Source organism: Tachyglossus aculeatus, unplaced genomic scaffold, assembly GCF_015852505.1.
Source record: "Tachyglossus aculeatus isolate mTacAcu1 unplaced genomic scaffold, mTacAcu1.pri scaffold_140_arrow_ctg1, whole genome shotgun sequence".
Taxonomy (NCBI): domain Eukaryota; kingdom Metazoa; phylum Chordata; class Mammalia; order Monotremata; family Tachyglossidae; genus Tachyglossus; species Tachyglossus aculeatus.
In genome coordinates, this window is record NW_024044866.1 from 362056 (window position 1) to 382314 (window position 20259).

Sequence of the window (20259 nt, forward strand, 5' to 3'; positions counted from 1 at the left end):
GGAAATCTCACAACTCTACGGATGCTTACACAACCATACATGTAACTAACATTGGTATTTATAAACGGTATTATTCTGCATCCATAGTAATAGCTGTTCATAATAGCCAGTTGGAGCGATTATATGCATAACCAAATTACTTCATACCATTTAACACTATACAGAAATGATAGGTTTGTCTTTGTCAGAAGAGCATCGTCTAGTTGAAAGAGTGTGGGCTTAGGAGTCACAGAGCCTGGATATTTATTCCAGCTCCACCATTTGTCTGCTGTATGATCTTGGGCACATCACTTATCTTTTCTGAGCCTTAGCTCTCTTATTTGCAAAATGGGGACACTGCAAGGTCACCCAGCAGTCACACACTGCGGATGGGTGGACTATCCAGAATGCATATTTTTGCTTTTTCAATTTTTGCAGCTGATTGAGTCATGACTGAGGCGTGTTCGCTTGTGCTTGATAGAAGACAGCATGGAAGCACCAAGACCTAGTAGAAAGGGCATGAGTGGAGAATCAGGAGTTCTGAATTCTAGTTCCATTATTGTCCTGCTGTGTGTCCTTGGGTAAATCACCTATTCTCTCTGTGCCTCAGTTTCGTTACTTCCTTTCAGACTGTGAGCCCATAAGGGACAGTATTTTCACTTTGTAATGAATTAGGTGCTCAACACATAGAATGTGATTAGTACCTTATTTAATCAATGCCATAAAGTGGGTCACTTCACTTTCTTTCATTTCTTCTTCCACTTGTCATTCTCCCCATATCACTGTTACCTTGCACAGCACTGTGTGATCTTGGCTGGATAGAACACTTGAGGTCCCATAGCCTAAAATGATTTTAAGGCCAAATAATGAGAACCAAATGGAGAAACTAAAAAGAAATTGAATACCTATTGTCGTCCATTTGTGTCTCCTTTGAATTTCCTGTTACATGAAGTTGTGATAGTGGGGCAGTTCTGGGGATGTTTGCTGCATTTACTCTCTTTGTTCCTTTACCTTAGCGGTATGGGGAGTGCTAGATGATGGTGAGGATAGAAAGAAGGAAGAAGAGGGGGCATTGCTAGAGAAGCAGCAATGGATAGAGCAAAGACCTTGGAGTCAGAAAAACTTGGGTTCTCATCCCAGTCCCCACAACATGTCTGCTGTTTGACCTTGTGTAACTCACCTCACTTCTTTGTGCCTCACTTACCTCATCTGTAAAATGGGGATTAAGACTGTGAGCACCATGTGGTACCGGGAGTGTGTCCAGCCCAATCTCCTCGTATCCACCTCAGCACTTAGTACAGTACTTGGCACATAGTAAGCACGTAAAGAATACCACAGTTATTACTATTGCTAGGTATGGGCAGGACCTTGTAAGGTGAATTGAACTTTAGGCTCCTAACAGATGTTTGAAGCTCAATTAGACCTTCAGAATACAAACATGTGGCTTATTACTTCATTGCTGCAAAGCCACTTTCCTACTCCATAACTTCTTCATGGCATTCTTCACCACACTGCATTCCTCAGGGTGTAGATCAGGGGGTTCAACATAGGGGTGATGATGGTATAAAATGTGGCAACCATTTTATCTTCCGCAAAGGTGGTGTCCGGTCTCAAGTACATAAAAGTTACAGGGATCAAAGAACATGATGATCACAGCGATGTGAGAACCACAGCTAGAGAGAGCTTTTTGCTGTCCTTCCTCGCTCTGCTGTCTCAGAGAACATAATATGATGGCATAAGAGAAGAGCAAGATGAGAAAGCTCCCTAGAGTGATCATTCCACTATTGGCCATGACTACAACAGTAGAGACATGGGTGTTGGCACAGCGAGTTTCAACATAGGATGGACGTCACAAAAATAGTGGTCAATCACATTGGGGCCACAGAGGGGCAGCTGGACAACCAGGGCCACCTGAATGATGGAGTGGATGAAGCCCCCAAGATATGACCCCACGAGCATTTGATTGCACACAGATCGGTTCATGAAATGGAGGGGTTTGCAGATGGAGATGGAGGGGTTTGCTTGTACTTCCCAAGCGCTTAGTACAGTGCTCTGCACACAGTAAGCGCTCAATAAATACGATTGATGATGATGGCCACGTAACGGTCATAGGCCAAAACTGTAAGGAGGAAGATCTTGGTGCAACCAAAGAAATGGACACCAAAAAGTTGTATCATACACCCCTCAAAGGAGATGGTTTTCCTCTCAGAGATCAGGTCTCTAATTATCTTGGGGGCTGTGAAGGACGAGTAGCAAATATCTACCAGAGACAGATAATTGAGGAAGAACTATGTAGGTGACCTGTAGAGGTATCCGAAACAGACAGTCAGCATGATGAGGACGTTTCCCAGAACGATGATAGCATAGAAGAGGAAAAAATATCACAAAACATGCCTTCAGCCGTTCACATTCTGAGAAAGTCCCAAGAGCTCAAATTCGGTGACATCGTTTATTTTTTCCATGGATTTATTAGTTGGCAAAGTGCATAGGAGGTGATTAATTTCCCTAGAATAGTGCAAAAGAAATGACATCATTGATTGTAATGTAGACAGACTCACAGTCCCTGAGGGAAGAAAACAACAGTTGTCAAGGTGACAAAATCCTAAATTTTTTTTAGTATGTATTTTTCAGTTTAATTATGGTAACAATTTAGTAAATGAAAGGTAGCCTTCTGTTTAGAAAAGTTATCTCTGCACCTCTTCCATTCTGACAGGGCAACTGAGCCAAAGCTTCGGGCAGGAAAAGTAGGATAGGTAATTAGAAGGACCTAGCTTCTAATCCTGGCTCTGCCACTGTTCTTTTGTGTGACCTTAGGCAAATCACTTTACTTCTCTGGGCCTCAATTACCGCATCTGTAAAATGGGGATTAAGCACCTGTTTTCCCCTATTTAGACTGTGTACCCCATATGGGACAGAGATTATGTCTAATCTTATCTTTCCCATCATTTAGTACAATGTTTGGTAAATAGTAAGTGCTTAACAAATACCAAATTATTATTGATGATTATAATTAATTATATATCAAAGTAATCAATATTATAACAGTATATATTTTTGTATAATACAAATATTAGTAGTACAAAAATGCATCAATCTATTAGTAACGGAGTATATTATGTTATGATGTTAATTAATTAAAAAGTAATTAATTGATTAGTATTAAAAATTATAATTACTGTTATTATTCCTTGTGCCAGGTCACATAGTGGGCAATGGGCAGAACCTGGATTAAAACTCAGGCCATTTCTAGTAGACCAATCTACTCAACTTAACTTTTTTGTGTCTCTGTTTCTTCATCTGTAAATTAGGGATTCCGGTTCTCCCTCTAAGCCTGAAATCCCCATAGAACTGTGTCTGACCTGATCACCTTGTATCTATCTCAGAGATTAGAATAGTCTTTGGCACATAGTAAGTAACTCACTTAACTTTTCTGTGCCTCACTTATCTCATCTGTAAAAGGGGGATGAAGTCTGTGAGCCCCACATGGGACAACCTGATCACCTTATATCCACCCCAATGCTTAGAACAGTGCTTTGCGCATAGTAAGCACTTAAATGACATCATTATCATTATTAAGGGGGCTGCAGACCCAGACATAGAAGGGGGCTGCAGACCAGATGCAGAAGGGTGGAGCAACCAGACAGAGAAGGGGGTTGCAGACCAGACAGAGAAGGAGGGTGCAAACCAGACGGAAAAGGGTGAGGGGGTGCGGAGCACACAGTCAATGGGGTTGTGGATAGAGAACGGGGGGGGGGGTGCAGAACCAGATGGAGAGGGGGGTGCAGTCCAGATGGAGAAGGGGTGGTGCAGACTAGACAGAGAAGGGGCGGGGTGTGCAGGCCAGCCAGTGAACGTGGTTGTAGACAGAGATGGAGAAGGGGGTGCAGACCAGGTGGAAAAGGGGTGTGCAGACCAGATGGAGAAGGGGGCCTTGACAGAGAATGAGGGTGTACACCAGATGGATAAGGGCGAGTGCAGACCCAGACAGAGAAGGGGGGGTGGCAGACCCAGACCGAGAAGGGGAGAGGTCCAGACCCAGACAGAGAAGGGGGGTGGTGCAGAACCACACCGAGAAGTGGGGGGTGCAGACCTAGACCGAGAAGGGGGGAGGTGCAGACCCAGACAGAGAAATGGGGGTGCAGAACCATACCGAGAAGGCGGGGGTGCAGACCCAGACCGAGAAGGGGGGTGCAGACCCAGACCGAGAAGGAGGAGGTGCAGACCCAGACCGAGAAGGGGGAGGTGGAGACCCAGACCGGGAAGGGGGGTGCAGATTCAAACCGAGAAGCGGGGGTGCATTCCCAGACCGGGAAGGGGGGGCTGTGCAAACCCAGACAGAGAATAGGGGGCAGACCCAGACCGAGAAGTGCCGGGGGGGGGGGGCAGACCCAGACCCAGAAGTGGGGGGTGTAAACCCAGACCGAGAAGGGGGCTGCAGACCCAGACCGAGAAGCGGTGTGGCTCAATGGAAAGAACATGGGCTGGGGAGTCAGAGGTCATGGGTTCAAATCCCATCTCTGCGAACTGTCAGCTGTGTGACCTTGAGCAACTCACTTAACTTCTCTGTGCCTCAGTTATCTAATCTGTAAAAGGGGGATGAAGTCTGAGCGCCCTACATGGGACAACATGATCACCTTGTATCCTCCCCAATGCTTAGAACAGTGCTTTGCACAAAGAAAGCGCTTAGCAAATGCCATCATTATTTTTATTAAGGGGGCTGCAGACCGAGACAGAGAAGGGGGTGGCAGACCAGATGCAGAAGGGTGGTGCAACCAGACAGAGAAGGGGGATGCAGACCAGACAGAGAAGGAGGGTGCAAACCAGACGGAGAAGGGGGTGGGGGGTGCAGAGAACACAGTGAATGGGGTTGTAGACAGAGAAGGCGGGGTGCAGAACCAGATGGACAGGGGGGTGCAGGCGAGACGGAGAAGGGGGGGGTGCAGACAAGACGGAGAAGGGGCGGGGGGTGCAATCAATCAATCAATTGTATTTATTGAGAGCTTACTGTTTGCAGAGCACTGTACTAAGCCCTTGGGAAGTACAAGTTGCAACATATAGTGACGGTCCCTACCCAACAGTGGGCTCACAGTTTAGAAGAGGGGGGTGCAGACCAGATGGAGAAGGGGAGTGCAGACCAGTTGGAGAAGGGGGAATAGACAGAGAAGGGGGTCGTACACCAGACGGATAAGGGCGAGTGCAGACCGAGACCGAGAATGGGGGGTGCAGACCCAGACCGGGAAGGAGGTGTTGCAGAACCAGACCGAGAAGGGGAGGGTACAGAACCAGACCGAGAAGGGGGGAGATGCAGACCCAGACCGAGAAGGGGGGAGATGCAGACCCAGACCGAGAAGGGGGGGAGTGCAGACCCAGACCCAGAATGGGGGGAGCAGACCCAGACTGAGGAGGGTGGGGGTGCAGACCCAGACCGAGAAGTTGGGGGTGCAGACCCAGACCGAAAAGGGGGAAGGTGCAGACCCAGACCGAGAAGGTGGAGGTGCAGACCCAGATCGAGAAGGGGGGGGGGTGCAGACCCAGACCGAGAATGGGTGGAGCAGACCCAGACCGAGAATGGGTGGAGCAGACCCAGACCGAGAAGGGTGGGGGTGCAGACCCAGACCGAGAATGGGGGGAGCAGACCCAGACCGAGAAAGGAGGGTGCAGACCCAAACCGAGAAAGGGGGGTGCAGACCCAGACCGAGAAGGGGGGGGGGGGGTTGCAGACCCAGACCGAGAAGCAGCGTGGCTCAATGGATAGAGCATGGGCTGGGGAGTCAGAGTTCATGGGTTCAAATCCCATCTCTGCCAGTTGTCAGCTGTGTGAACTTGAGCAACTCACTTAACTTCTCTGTGCCTCAGTTATCTCATCTGTAAAATGGGGATGAAGACTGTGAGCCCCGCATGGGACAACCTGATCACCTTGCATCCTCCCCAGTGCTTAAAACAGTGCTTTGCACATAGTAAGAGCTTAACAAGTGCCATCATTATTATTATTAAGAGGGCTGCAGACCCAGACAGAGAAAGGGGCTGCAGACCAGATGCAGAAGGGTGCTGCAACCAGACAGAGAATGGGGATACAGACCAGACAGAGAAGGAGCATGCAAACCACACGGAGAAGAGGGTCGGGGGTGCAGAGCACACAGTGAATGGGGTTGTAGACAGTCAACGGGGGCTGCAGAACCAGACATGGAAGGGGGGCTGCAGAACCAGACGGAGAAAGGGGCTGCAGACCAGATGCAGAAGGGTAGTGCAACCAGACAAAGAAGGGGGATGCAGACTAGACAGAGAAGGAGGGTGCAAACCAGACTGAGAAGAGGGTGGAAGATGCAGAGCACAGAGTGAATGGGGTTGTAGACAGACAAGGGGGGCTGCAGAACCAGACAGAGAAGGGAGGCTGCAGAACCAGACAGAGAAGGGGGTGCAGACCAGATGCAGAAGGGTGGTGCAACCGGGCAGAGAAGGGGGTTGTAGTCCAGACAAAGAAGGGGGGGTATAAACGGAGAAGAGAGAGTAAAAACAGAGAAGGGGGGGCAGACCAGACGGAGAAGGGGGGTGCAGACCAGCCGGAGAAGGGGGGGTGCAGACAGAGAAGGGGGAGGTGAAGACAGAGAAGGGGGCGGTGCAGAACCTGACATGGGAGGGTGCAGAACCAGAAGGAGAGGGGCGTGCAAACCAGATGGAGAAGGGGGAATGCAGACCTGACAGGGAAGAGGCGGGGGTGCAGGCTAGCCTTTGAATGTGTTTGTAGACAGAGACGGGGGTGTACACCAGATGGAGAAGGGGGTGCAGACCAGATGGAGAAGAGGGGTGCAGATCAGATGGAGAAGGGGGCATAGACAGAGAAGGAGGGTGTACAACAGACGCATAAGGGCGAGTGCAGACTCAGACCGAGAAGGGGGGGGTGGCAGACCCAGACCGAGAAGGGGGGAGGTGCAGACGCAGACCGAGAAGGGGGGAGGTGCAGACCCAGACCGAGAAGGGGGGGTGCAGACCCAGACCGAGACGTGGGGGGTGCAGACCCAGACCGAGAAGTGCGGGGTGCAGATCCAGACCGAGAAGGGGGGGGGTGCTGACCCAGTCCGAGAAAGGGGGTTGCAGACCCAGACCGACAAGGGGGGTTGCAGGCCCAGACCGAGAAGGCGGGGTGCAGACCAAGACCGAGAAGGGGGGGTGCATTCCCAGACCGGGAAGGGGGGGGGGGTGCAGACCCAGACAGAGAAGGGGGGGCAGACCCAAACCGAGAAGGGGGCTGCAGACCCAGACCGAGAAGCACCGTGGCTCAATGGAAAGAACATGGGCTGGGGAGTCAGAGGTCATGGGTTCAAATCCCATCTCTGCCAATTGTCAGCTGTGTGACCTTGAGCAACTCACTTAACTTCTCTGTGCTTCAGTTATCTCATCTGTAAAAGGGGGATGAAATCTGTGAGCCCCACATGGGACAACCTGATCACCTTGTATCCTCCCCAATGCTTAGAACAGTGCTTTGCACCTAGAAAGCGCTTAACAAATGCCATCATTATTATTATTAAGGGTGCTGCAGACTGAGACAGAGAAGGGGGCGGCAGACCAGACAGAGAAGGAGGGTGCAAACCAGACTGAGAAGGGGGTGGGGGTACAGAGCACACAGTGAATGGGGTTGTAGACAGAGAAGGGGGGGTGCAGAACCAGATGGAGAGGGGGGTGCAGAACCAGATGGAGAGGGGGGGTGCAGACTAGACAGAAAAGGGGCGGGGGGTGCTATCAATCAATCAATCATATTAATTGAGAGCTTACTGTGTGCAGAGCACTGTACTAAGCGCTTGGGAAGTACAAGTTGGCAACATATAGTGACGGTCCCTACACAACAGTGGACTCACAGTTTACAAGAGGGGGGTGCAGGCCAGCCAGTGAACGTGGTTGTAGACAGAGTTGGAGAAGGGGGTGCGGACCAGATGAAGAAATGGAGTGCAGACCAGATGGAGAAGGGGGCTTAGACAGAGAAGGGGGTCGTACACCAGACGGATAAGGGCGAGTGCAGGCCCAGACCGAGAAGGGGGGAGGTGCAGACCCAGACCGAGAAAGGGGGATGCAGAACCAAACCGAGAAGGGGGGGGTGCAGATCCAGACCGCGAAGGGGGGGAGTGCAGACCCAGACCCAGAATGGGGGGAGCAGACCCAGACCGAGTAGGGAGGGTGCAGACCCAAACCGAGAAAGGGGGGTGCAGACTCAAACCGAGAAGCGGGGGTTGCAGACCCAGACCGAGATGCAGCGTGGCTCAATGGAAAGAGCATGGGTTGGGGAGTCAGAGGTCATGGGTTCAAATCCCATCTCTGCCAATTGTCAGCTGTGTGACCTTGAGCAACTCACTTAACTTCTCTCTGCCTCAGTTATCTCATCTGTAAAATGGGGATGAAGATTGTGAGCCCCGCATGGGACAACCTGATCACCTTGTATCCTCCCCAATGCTTAGAACAGTGCTTTTCACATGGTAAGAGCTTAACAAATGCCATCATTATTATTATTAAGAGGGCTGCAGACCCAGACAGAGAAAGGGGCTGCAGACCAGATGCAGAAGGGTGGTGCAACCAGACAGAGAAGGGGGATGCATACCAGACAGAGAAGGAGGGTGCAAACCAGATGGAGAAGGGGGTGGGGGTGCAGAGCACACAGTGAATGGGGTTGTAGACAGACAAGGGGGGCTGCAGAACCAGACAGAGAAGGGGGGCTGAAGACCCAGACAGAGAAGGGGGTGTAAACCAGATGCAGAAGGGTGATGCAACCAGGCAGAGAAGTGGGGTGTAGACCAGACAGAGAAGGGGGGGTATAAACGGAGAAGAGAGAGTATAAACAGAGAAGCGGGGCAGACCAGCCGGAGAAGGTGGGATGCAGAGAGAGAAGGGGGAGGTGCAGACAGAGAAGGGGGCGGTGCAGTACATGACATGGCGGGCGGGTGCAGAACCAGTAGGAGAGGGGGGTGCAAGCCAGATCGAGAAGGGGGAGTGCAGACTAGATGGGGAAGAGGCGGGGGTGCAGGCCAGCCATTGAATGTGTTTGCAGACAGAGATGGGGTTGTACACCAGATGGAGAAGTAAGTGCAGACCAGATGGAGAAGAGGGGTGCAGACCAGATGGAGAAGGGGGCATAGGCAGAGAAGGAGGGTGTACAACAGACGGATAAGGGCGAGTGCAGACCCATACCGAGAAGCGGGGGGGGGGGGGGCAGACCCAGACCGAGAAGGGGGGAGGTGCAGGCCCAGACCGAGAAGGGGGGGCGGGGTTCAGACCCAAACCGAGAAGGGGGAGGTGCAGACCCAGACCGAGAATGTGGGCAGCAGACCCAGACGGAGAGGGGGTGGTGCAGACCCAGACCGAGAATGGGGGGAGTAGACCCAGACCGATAAGGGAGGGTGCACACCCAGACCGAGAAGGGGGGGGGTGCGGTTGCAGAACCAGACCGAGAAGCAGCGTGGCTCAATGGAAAGAGCATGGGTTGGGGAGTCAGAGGTCACGGGTTCAAATCCCATCTCTGCCAGTTGTCAGCTGTGTGACTTTGAGCAACCCACTTAACTTCTCTGTGCCTCAGTTATCTCATCTGTAAAATGGGGATGAAGACTGTGAGCCCCGCATGGGACACCCTGATCACCTTGTATCCTCCCCAATGCTTAGAACAGTGCTTTGCACGTAGTAAGAGCTTAACAAATGCCATAATTATTGTTATTAAGAGGGCTGCAGACCCAGACAGAGAAAGGGGCTGCAAACCAGATGCAGAAGGGTGCTGCAACCAGACAGAGAAGGGGGATGCAGACCAGACAGAGAAGGAGGGTGCAAACCAAATGGAGAAGTGGGTTGGGGGTGCAGAGCACACAGTGAATGGGGTTGTAGACAGACAAGGGGGACTGCAGAACCAGACAGAGAAGGGGGGCTGCAGAACCAGACAGAGAAGGGGGTGCAGACCAGATGCAGAAGGGTGGTGCAACCAGGCAGATAAGGGGGGTGTAGACCAGAAAGAGAAGGGGGGGTATAAACGGAGTAGAGAGGGTATAAACAGAGAAGGGGAGCAAACCAACCGGAGAAAGGGGGTGCCGACCAGACGGAGAAGGGGGGTGCAGACAGAGAAGGGGGCGGTGCAGAAAGTCACATGGGGGGTGCAGATCCAGAAGGGTGGGGGGTGGAAGCCTGATGGAGAAGGGGGAGTGCAGACTTGACGGGGAAGGGGAGGGGGTGCAGGCCAGACATTGAATGTGTTTGTAGACAGAGACAGGGGTGTACACCCGATGGAGAAGGAAGTGCAGACCAGATGGAGAAGAGGAGTGCAGACCAGATGGAGGAGGGGGCGCAGACAGAGAAGGAGGGTGTACACTAGACGGATAGGGCCAGGTGCAGACCCAGACCGAGAAGGGACGGTGCAGACTAGACAGAGAAGGGGCGGGGGGTGCAGACCAGCCAGTAACCGTGGTTGTAGACAGAGATGGAGAAGGGGGTGCAGACCAGATAGAGAAGGGGTGTGCAGACCAGATGGATAAGGGGGCATAGACAAAGAAAAAGGGTGTACACCAGACGGGTAAGGGCGAGTGCAGACACAGACCGGGGGGGAGGGGGGCAGACCCAGACCGAGAAGGAGGGAGGCGCAGACCCAAACCGAGAAGGAGGGAGGCGCAGACCCTGACCGAGAAGGGGGGGTGCAGACCCAGACCGAGAAGGGGGGGTGCAGACCCAGACCGAGAAGTGGGGGTGCAAACCCAGACCAAGAAGGAGGGGGTGCAGAACCTGACCGAGAAGTGGGGGGTGCAGACCCAGACCTAGAAGGGGGGAGGTGCTGACCCAGACCGAGAACGCGTGGTGTGCAGACCCAGACCGAGAGGTTGCGGGTGCAGACCCAGACAGAGAAGTCGGGGTGCAGACCCAGACCGAGAAATAGGGGTGCAGGTCCAGACCGAGAAGGGGGGGTGCATTCACAGACCGGAAGGGGGGGGCGATGCAAACCCAGACAGAGAAGGGGGGGCAGACCTAAACCGAGAAGGGTGGGGTGGCAGACCCAGACAGAGAAGTGGGGGGTGAAAACCCAGACCGAGAAGGGGGGCTGCAGACCCAGACCGAGAAGCAGCGTAGCTCAATGGAAAGAACATGGGCTGGGGAGTCAGAGGTCATGGGTTCAAATCCCATCTCTGCCAATTGTCAGCTGTGTGACCTTGAGCAACTCACTTAACTTCTCTCTGCCTCAGGTCTCTCATCTGTGAAAGGGGGATGAAGTCTATGAGCCCCACATGGGGCAACCTGATCACCTTGTATCCTCCCCAATGCTTAGAACAGTGCTTTGCACAAAGTAAGCGCTTAACAAATGCCATCATTATTATTATTAAGGGGGCTGCAGACCGAGACAGAGCAGGGGGTGGCAGACCAGATGCAGAAGGGTGGTGCAACCAGACAGAGAAGGGGGATGCAGACCAGACGGAGAAGGGGGTGGAGGGTGCAGAGCACACAGTGAATGGGGTTGTAGACAGAGAAGGGGGGGTGCAGAACCGGATGGAGCGGGGGGTGCAGGCCAGACGGAGAAGGGGGGGTGCAGACTAGATGGAGAATGGGCGGGTGGTGCAATCAATCAATCAATCAATCAATCGTATTTATTGAGAGCTTACTGTGTGCAGAGCACTGTATAAAACGCTTGGGAAGTACAAGTTGGCAACATATAGAGACGGTCCTTACCCAACAGTGAGCTCACAGTCTAGAAAAGTGGGGTGCAGACCAGCCAGTGAACGTGGTTGTAGACAGAGTTGGAGAAGGGGGTGCTGACCAGATGGAGAAGGGGGGTGCAGACCAGATGGAGAAGGAGACGTAGACAGAGAAGGGGTTCGTACACCAGATGGATAAAGGCGAGTGCAGACCCAGACCGAGAAGGGGGGAGCTGCAGACCCAGACCGAGAAAGGGGGGTGCAGACCCAGACCGACAAGGGGGGGGTTGCAGAACCAGACCGAGAAGGGGGGGGTGCAGACCCAGACCGAGAAGTTGGGGGTGCAGACCCAGACCAAGAAGTGGGGGGTGAAGACCCAGACCGAGAAGGGGGGTGCAGACCCAGACCGTGAATAGGGGGAGCAGACCCAGACCGAGAAGGGGGGGTGCAGACCCAGACCGAGAAGGTGGGGGGGGGGGTGTTGCAGACTCAGAACGAGAAGCAGCGTGGCTCAATGGAAAGAACATGGGCTGCGGAGTCAGAGGTCATGGGTTCAAATCCCATCTCTGCCAATTGTCAGCTGTGTGACCTTGAGCAACTCACTTAACTTCTCTGTGCCTCAGTTATCTCATCTGTAAAAGGGGGTGAAGCCTGTGAGCCCCACATGGGACAACCTGATCACCTTGTATCCTCCCCAATGCTTAGAACAGTGCTTTGCACATAGTAAGCACTTATCAAATGCCATCATTATTATTATTAAGGGTGCTGCAGACCCAGACAGAGAAGGGGGCTGCAGACCAGATGCAGAAGGGTGGTGCAACCAGATAGAGAAGGGGGATGCCTACCAGACAGAGAAGGAGGGTGCATGCCAGACGGAGAAGGGGTGGGGGGTGCAGAGCACACAGTGAATGGGGTTGTGGACAGAGAAGGGGGTTGCAGAACCAGATTCAGGGGGAGGGGGGTGCAGGCCAGACGGAGAAGGGGGGGCGCATACTAGACAGAGAAGGGACAGGGGGTGCAGACCAGCCAGTGAACGTGGTTGTAGACAGAGATGGAGAAGGGGGTGCAGACCAGATGGAGAAGGGGTGTGCAGACCAGATGGAGAAGGGGGCATAGACAGAGAAGGGGGGTGTACACCAGACGGATAAGGGCGAGTGCAGACCCAGACCGAGAAGGAGGGGGCAGACCTAGACCGAGAAGGGGGGAGGTGCAGATCCAGACCGAGAAGGGGGGGTGCAGACCCAGACCGAGACGGGTTGGTGCAGACCCAGACCGAGAAGGGGGGGGGGTGCAGACCCAGACCGAGAAGGGGGGGTGTATTCCCAGAACGGGAAGGGGGGGCGGTGCAGACCCAGACCGAGAAGGGGGGGGTGTATTCCCAGAACGGGAAGGGGGGGTGGTGCAGACCCAGACAGAGAAGGGGGGGCAGACCCAGACCGAGAAAGGGACTGGAGACCCAGACCGACAAGGGGGCTGCAGACCCAGACCTAGAAGCAGCGTGGCTCAATGGAAAGAACATGGGCTGCGGAGTCAGAGGTCATGGGTTCAAATCCCATCTCTGCCAATTGTCAGCTCTGTGATCTTGAGCAACTCACTTAATTTTTCTGTGCCTCAGTTATCTCATCTGTAAAAGGGGGATGAAGTCTGTGAGCCCCACATCGGGCAACCTGATCACCTTGTATCCTCCCCAATGCTTAGAACAGTGCTTTGCACATAGTAAGCACTTAACAAATGCCATCATCATTATTATTAAGGGGGCTGCAGACCCAGACAGAGAAGGGGGGGTGTATTCCCAGAACGGGAAGGGGGGGTGGTGCAGACCCAGACAGAGAAGGGGGGGCAGACCCAGACCGAGAAAGGGACTGGAGACCCAGACCGACAAGGGGGCTGCAGACCCAGACCTAGAAGCAGCGTGGCTCAATGGAAAGAACATGGGCTGCGGAGTCAGAGGTCATGGGTTCAAATCCCATCTCTGCCAATTGTCAGCTCTGTGATCTTGAGCAACTCACTTAATTTTTCTGTGCCTCAGTTATCTCATCTGTAAAAGGGGGATGAAGTCTGTGAGCCCCACGTCGGGCAACCTGATCACCTTGTATCCTCCCCAATGCTTAGAACAGTGCTTTGCACATAGTAAGCACTTAACAAATGCCATCATCATTATTATTAAGGGGGCTGCAGACCCAGACAGAGAAGGGGGCTGCACACCAGATGCAGAAGGTGGTGCAACCAGACAGAGAAGGGGGATGCAGACCAGACAGAGAAGGAGGTTGCAAACCAGACAGAGAAGTGGGTGGGGGGTGCAGAGCACACAATGAATGGGGTTGTGGACAGAGAAGGGGGGGTGCAGAACCAGATGCGGGGGGGGTGCAGGCCAGACAGAGAAGGGGGGGGTGCAGACTAGACAGAGTAGGGGCGGGGGATGCAGGGCAGCCGGTGAACGTGGTTGTAGACAGAGATGGAGAAGGGGGTGCAGACCAGATGTAGAATGGGGGTGCAGACCAGATGGAGAAGGTGGCGTAGACAGAGAAGGGGGCTGTATACCAGACAGGCAAGGGCGAGTGCAGACCCAGACCCGGGGGGGGGGGGGGTGCAGACCCAGACCGAGAAGGGGGGATACAGGCCCAGACCTAGAAAGGGTGGTGCAGACCCAGACCGAGAAGGAGGGGGTGCAGACCCAGACCGAGAAGGATGGGGGGTGCAGACCCAGACCGAAAAGGTGGGGGAGTGCAGACCCAGACCGAGGAAGGGGGGGGTGCAGATCCAGACCGTGGAGGGGGTGTGTGTGCAGACCCAGACCGAGAAGTTGTGGGTGCAGACCCAGACCGAAAAGGGGGGGGGGGGGGTGCAGACCTAGACCAGGAAGGGGGGGTGCAGACCCAGAGAAGGGGGAGGTGCAAACCCAGACCGATAAGGGGGGGGGGGTGCAGACCCAGACCGAGAAGGGGGCGGGGGGTGCATTTGTACTCTTCCAAATGCTTAATTCAGTGTTCTGCACACTTCTCTATACTGTATGCTCTTCCTGGGCAGAGAACATGTCTAACAACTCTTTTAGGTTGTAATTTCCTAAGCGCTTAGTACAGTGCTCCTTTTTAAAAAGGTGTTTGTTAAGTGAGTTTTACTTGTCAGGAACTGTACTAAGTGTTGGGGTAGATACAAGATAGTCAGGTTGGACATATTACCTGTCCCACATGGAGCCCACAATCTTAATCCCCAGTTTACAAATGAGGAAGCCAAAGCATAGAGAAGCTAAGCGACATGCCCAAGGTCACACAGCAGACAGGTGGAAGAACCCAGGTCCTTTGGCTCCCCAGCGCATGCTCTTTCCACTAGGCCAAGCTGCTTCTCAACCCTTCTCAACTCATTTCTGCACACAGTAAATACTCAATAAATATGATTGATTGATAATAGACCCTTCCTCATCTTTAGAAAGTGAGAAAAGAAAGAATGCTTTATATCCATCTCCAAATACCCACAAAGGTCTCTGGGATGGCTCTTTCCGTAGCCACCGAACATAAATCTAAGTTTTTTTTTTTCTATAAGGTACATTGGTTCCACAACTGGACTACTTTCTTGACAACATTCTCCTCATGGCATTTTTCATCTTGGCATTTCTCAGTGTGAAGATGATGGGTTTCAGCATCGGGGTAATCACCGTGTAGAAGACAGCCACAAGTTGCCCTCCGTGTAGGTGGACGAGGGCCGCAAATACAAGAAAGTGGCAGGCCCAAAGAATAGGACGACCACGGTGACGTGGGAAGTTCAGGTGGAGAAGGCTTTGCGTCTTCCCTTGGCAGAACGTGATCTCAAGTTCCTCAGGATAGCAACGTACGAGGAAAGCAAAAGAAAGAAGGAGATTGCAGAGATTAAACCGCTATTGACAAGAACTACCACCCCCTCCACGGAGGTGGCCGTGCAGGCTAGCTTAAACAAGGGTTGGAGATCACAGAAATAGTGGTTGATCACATTAGGGCCACAGAAGGGGAGACTGATAACCACAGAAATTTGAACCATGGAGTGAAAAATCCCCTGCCCATGAACTGAGAGGAGAATCCTCTCCTCAGAGCGCCACCATAGAAGCCAGGGATCCCGATCCTGAGAGGCCCGCCGGCCATCACACCGCACAGCCCTGCTGCTCCCGGAAAGATCTTCTCCTTGGAGCGCTGTCATAGGATCCCGGGATCTCGATCGTGAGAGGCCCGCCCGCCCGATATCACACCGCGCGGCCCTGCTACTCCCGGTATGGTCCTCTCTTCTGGACGCCGCCGTGAGGGCCGGGGCTCACCCACTCTCCCTCCCTCCGTCCATCTGTCCCCGAGCTGCCTGCTATCGGTCGCCCATCCCCCGCGGCAGGACTTCTGGCCGTCCCCCGCCCGGACATCGGCATCCCCGCCCGAGGACAACGACGCCCCTGGGCTGAGCTCCCCCACCCCCAGCATCACTAGACTCACCCCTCGAAGCCAACTCCACTCTGTCCAAGTAGGCAACTGGGATCGTGGGACATTGTGTCCCCCTGATTGATCGTGAAACATTGTGTCCTCCTGGTTCCATCTCCACCTACCTCATAAACGATCTTCTTTGAGGAGCTCCCACACCACCCCCCTTCCCGTTCTGGACCTGCTGATTCCCCCGCGCCCCCCTCCCTGGAGAAAAAGGCCCTTGTTACTACCGAATTACTTTAACAACCACCCCATTCGCACCTAGTCAGCCCTCGCATGCTATTTGGCAGCTCACTCCTCTCCCCAGGCATCTCCTCTCCTATGACCTCCCTTAACAGTTCCGCCTTACTCCAGAACTTCCCTCCATAGGACTCCAACCTCCACCACCTCAGAGACATTGTTCCAAGAGCCCTTAGACTCTCCTTGCCATTGGCCTTTTTGATTTGATTTGATCGACCCATGGACAATTCATCCTTCTGCTTTGGGCATCTGCCTATTTTATGGTCGCTTCTGCATATTAATTGTTAACTGCTCTCTGTGATGTCATCATCTGTTTATTTCATTATTCCCATCGAATGTTAATTGTTAACGGCTCAATGATGTTATCACCTGTTTATTTTATTGCCATCGCATGTTAATTGATAACTGCTCTCTGTGATTTCATCTGCTTATTTTTTCTCCTCACATATTAATTGTTAACTGCTCTCTGTGATGTCATCATCTGCTTATTTTATCACTGTCATCACATGTTAACTGTTAACAACTCTCTGTGGTGGCATCGCCTGCTTATGTTTTTACTGCTATTGCATTGTTGCTACTGCATGTTAATTGTTAACTACCCGCTGTGCTGTCATTTACCTTGCTGATCACACCATGAACTATCAGTTCCCCTGTTCTCAATTGCCCTTCCCATTCCTCATCTTCCCCTTCCCCTTCTCTCCTACTTAGCTCTTTCCCTCCCTTTCCCTCTCCCCCACCCCTCCCTCTCACCCCTTCCCAAGAATTCCTCTGTACGAGCACCAACCCTCAACCCCTCCTTTCCAACCCCCTCCCTCGCCTCCTCCCCGCCCCACCCCATCGCAGTTCTCCCTTTTCATCGCCACCCCTCTTCCCCTTCTCCCCACCCAGGCCCTCGCCAAGTCTTCCCAATCCAAACCCTCCCCACCCCTCACACCCTGACCCCTCCGTCCCTTCCCTTCACAGCTGCTGCCAAGTGTGACTTTTGGAACCCCCGCTCCATTATAGGTAAACTCCCTTTAATCCTGGACATTTTCCTTTCTAGCTCTCTCCTCCTCCTCTCCCTAACCGAAACGTGGCTCAGTCCGGATGACACGATCTCTTCTGCTGCTCTCGCCAGCGGTATCCTCTTCTTCTCCCACTTACCCATACTCACCGGAAAAGGAGGAGGTGTCGGTTTCCTTCTCGCTCCTCAATGTCGCTTTCACACTGTCCCTCCACCCCCTTCCATTTCCTTCCCCTCTTTTGAAGTCCAAATTATTCGCCTCTACCACCCGCTCCAGATTCTTGTAGCCATCATCTACCGCCCCACCGGCCCCACCTCCAACTATTTTTAAAGATTTTGACCTCTTTCTCACCTTACCTCTCTCCTTTTCCATGCCCGTTCTGATACTCAGAGACTTCAACATCCACACGGATGTCCCTGGTGACTCCTCTGCTGCCCGCCTTCTATCTTTCCTTGACGCTGCCAACCTCCTGCTCCACCACACTTCGCCCACTCACCAACTTGGTCACACCCTCAACCTCATCATCTCCTATCGCTGCACTATTTCCACCCTCACCAACTCTGAAATCCCACTCTCTGATCACAGCCTTCTCACCTGCCTCCTCATCACACTCCTCCCCCCTGTAAAGTTACATCACTACCTCACAGAGACCTCCACTCTCTCGACCCCGTCCATCTTTCTCAGCGCATCACACCCCACCTTGCCTCCCTTTCCTCTCTACCCAATCTTGAAGACCACATTACTGCTCTCAACTTCACCCTCTCCGCGCAACTCACTCGCTCCCCTTTTCCTTCACCGCTCTCATACCACTAACACACAACCTTGAATCACTCCCACTGTCCACCTCCTTCCCTTTTATGCTCGAGCTCCTGAACGCTGCTGGTGAAAGTCTAAACACTAAGCCAATTTCGCTCAATTCAACCTTAACCTTTACTGCCTTAACTCTTCCCTCTCCTCTAAACTATTTTCCTCCCTTATTGACACCGTGCCCATCATCACCGTCAGCTCTTCCGTACATTTAACTCCCTTCTCAGGCCCCCTGTTCCTCCCCTCCTCCATCCTTCACCCCCAATGATCTGGCCTCCTACTTCATTAGTAAAATTAACTCCATCAGGTCTGAGGTCCCCAAAATCACTCCTCCAAACCCCCGCTCTCAACCCTCTCCACTACTTTCCCATCCTTCCCAGCAGTATCTTTAGATAAGATCTCCTACCTCCTCTCAAATGCTACCCCAGCCACCTGTGATTCTGAACCCATTCCCTCTCATTTTATGAAATCTCTCGCCCCTTCCCTCCTCCCCACCTTAACTTCCATCTTCATCCACTCACTCTCCAGTGGTTCCTTCCCCTCTGCCTTCAAAAATGCCCACGTGTCCCCCATCTTAACAAAAGCCCACCTCCCCTTCTAGTTATCGCCCCATCTCCCTCCTACCTTTCCTTTCCAAACTCCTAGAACGAGTCGCCTACACCCGCTGCCTCGAATTCCTCAACTCCAATGACCTCCTTGACCCCCTCAAATCTGGCTTCCGTCCCCTACACTCCACCAAAACTGCCCTCTCAAAAGTCACCGATTAACTCCTTCTTGCCAAATCCAACAGGTCCTACTCTATCCTAAGCCTCGTCGACCTCTCAGCTGCCTTCGACACTGTGGACAGTCCCCTTCTCCTCAACACACTATCCAACCTTGGCTTGACATACTCCGTCCTCTCCTGGTTCTCCTCTTATCTCTCTGGCCGTTCATTCGCAGTCTCCTTTGTGGGCTTCTCCTCCCCCTCCTATCCCTTTACTGTAGGGGTTCCTCAAGGGGCATGTATTGGCCCCTTTCTGTTCTCTATCTACACTCACTTCCTTGTTGAACTCATTCACTCACACGGGTTCAAGTATCATCTCTTCGCTGATGACACTCAAATCTACATCTCTGTCCCTGCTCTCTCTCCCTCCCTTCAGGCTCGGTTCTCCACCTGCGTTCAGGACCTCTCCATCTGGATGTCTGCCTGCCATCTAAAACTCAATATGTCCAAGACTGAACTCCTTATCTTCCCTCACAAACGCTGCCCTCTCCCTGACTCTCCCGTCACTGTAGACGGCACTACCATCCTTCCCATCTCACAAGCCCGCAACCTTGGTGTCATCCTCGACTCCGCTGTTTTATTCACCCCACATATCAAATCCGTCACTAAAACCTGCCGGTCTCACTTACACAACATCGCCAAGATCCTCCCTGTTCTCTCCATCCAAGCCACTACCTTGCTGGTTCAATCTCTCATCTTATTCCGACTGGATTACACCATCAGCCTCCTTTCTGATCTCCCATTCTCCTGTCTCTCCCCACTTCAGTTTATTTTTAATTCTGCTGCCCGGGTTATCTTTATGCAGAAATGCTCTGGGCATGCTACTCCCCTCCTAAAAAATCTCCAGTGGCTGCCTGTCAATCTACGAATCAAGCAAAAACTCCTCACTCTCGGCTTTAAGGCTCTCCTTCACCTCACTCCCTCCTACTTCACCTCCCTTCTCTCCTTCTACAGCCCAGCCCGCACTCTCCGCTCCTCTGCTGCTAACCTCCTCACTGTGTCTCATTCTTGCCTGTCCCGCCGTCGAACAAAAAAGGCCCACATCCTTCCCCGGGCCTAAAATGCCCTCCCTCCACATATCAGCCAAGCTAACTCTCTTCCTCTCTTCAAAGCCCTACTGTGAGCTCACCTCCTCCAGGAGACTTTCCCAGACTGAGTCCCCTTTTTCCTCTCCTCCTCCCCATCATTCCCCTCTGCTCTATCCCCTTCTCCTCTCCACAGTACTTTTATATATTTGTACAGATTTATTACTCTATTTATTTTACTTGTACCTATTTACTACTCTATTTTTTAATGATGTACATATAGCTATAATTCTATTTATTCTGATGATTTTGACACCTGTCTACATGTTTTGTTTTGTTGTCTGTCTCTCTCTTCTAGAC

General features: G+C 52.6%; 1 pseudogene; it reads right to left on the reverse strand.

Annotated features, from left to right (window-relative positions):
- Positions 1–426: 426 nt before the first annotated feature.
- LOC119923068 lies at positions 427–15170 on the reverse strand (annotated as a pseudogene).
- Positions 15171–20259: the final 5089 nt, after the last annotated feature.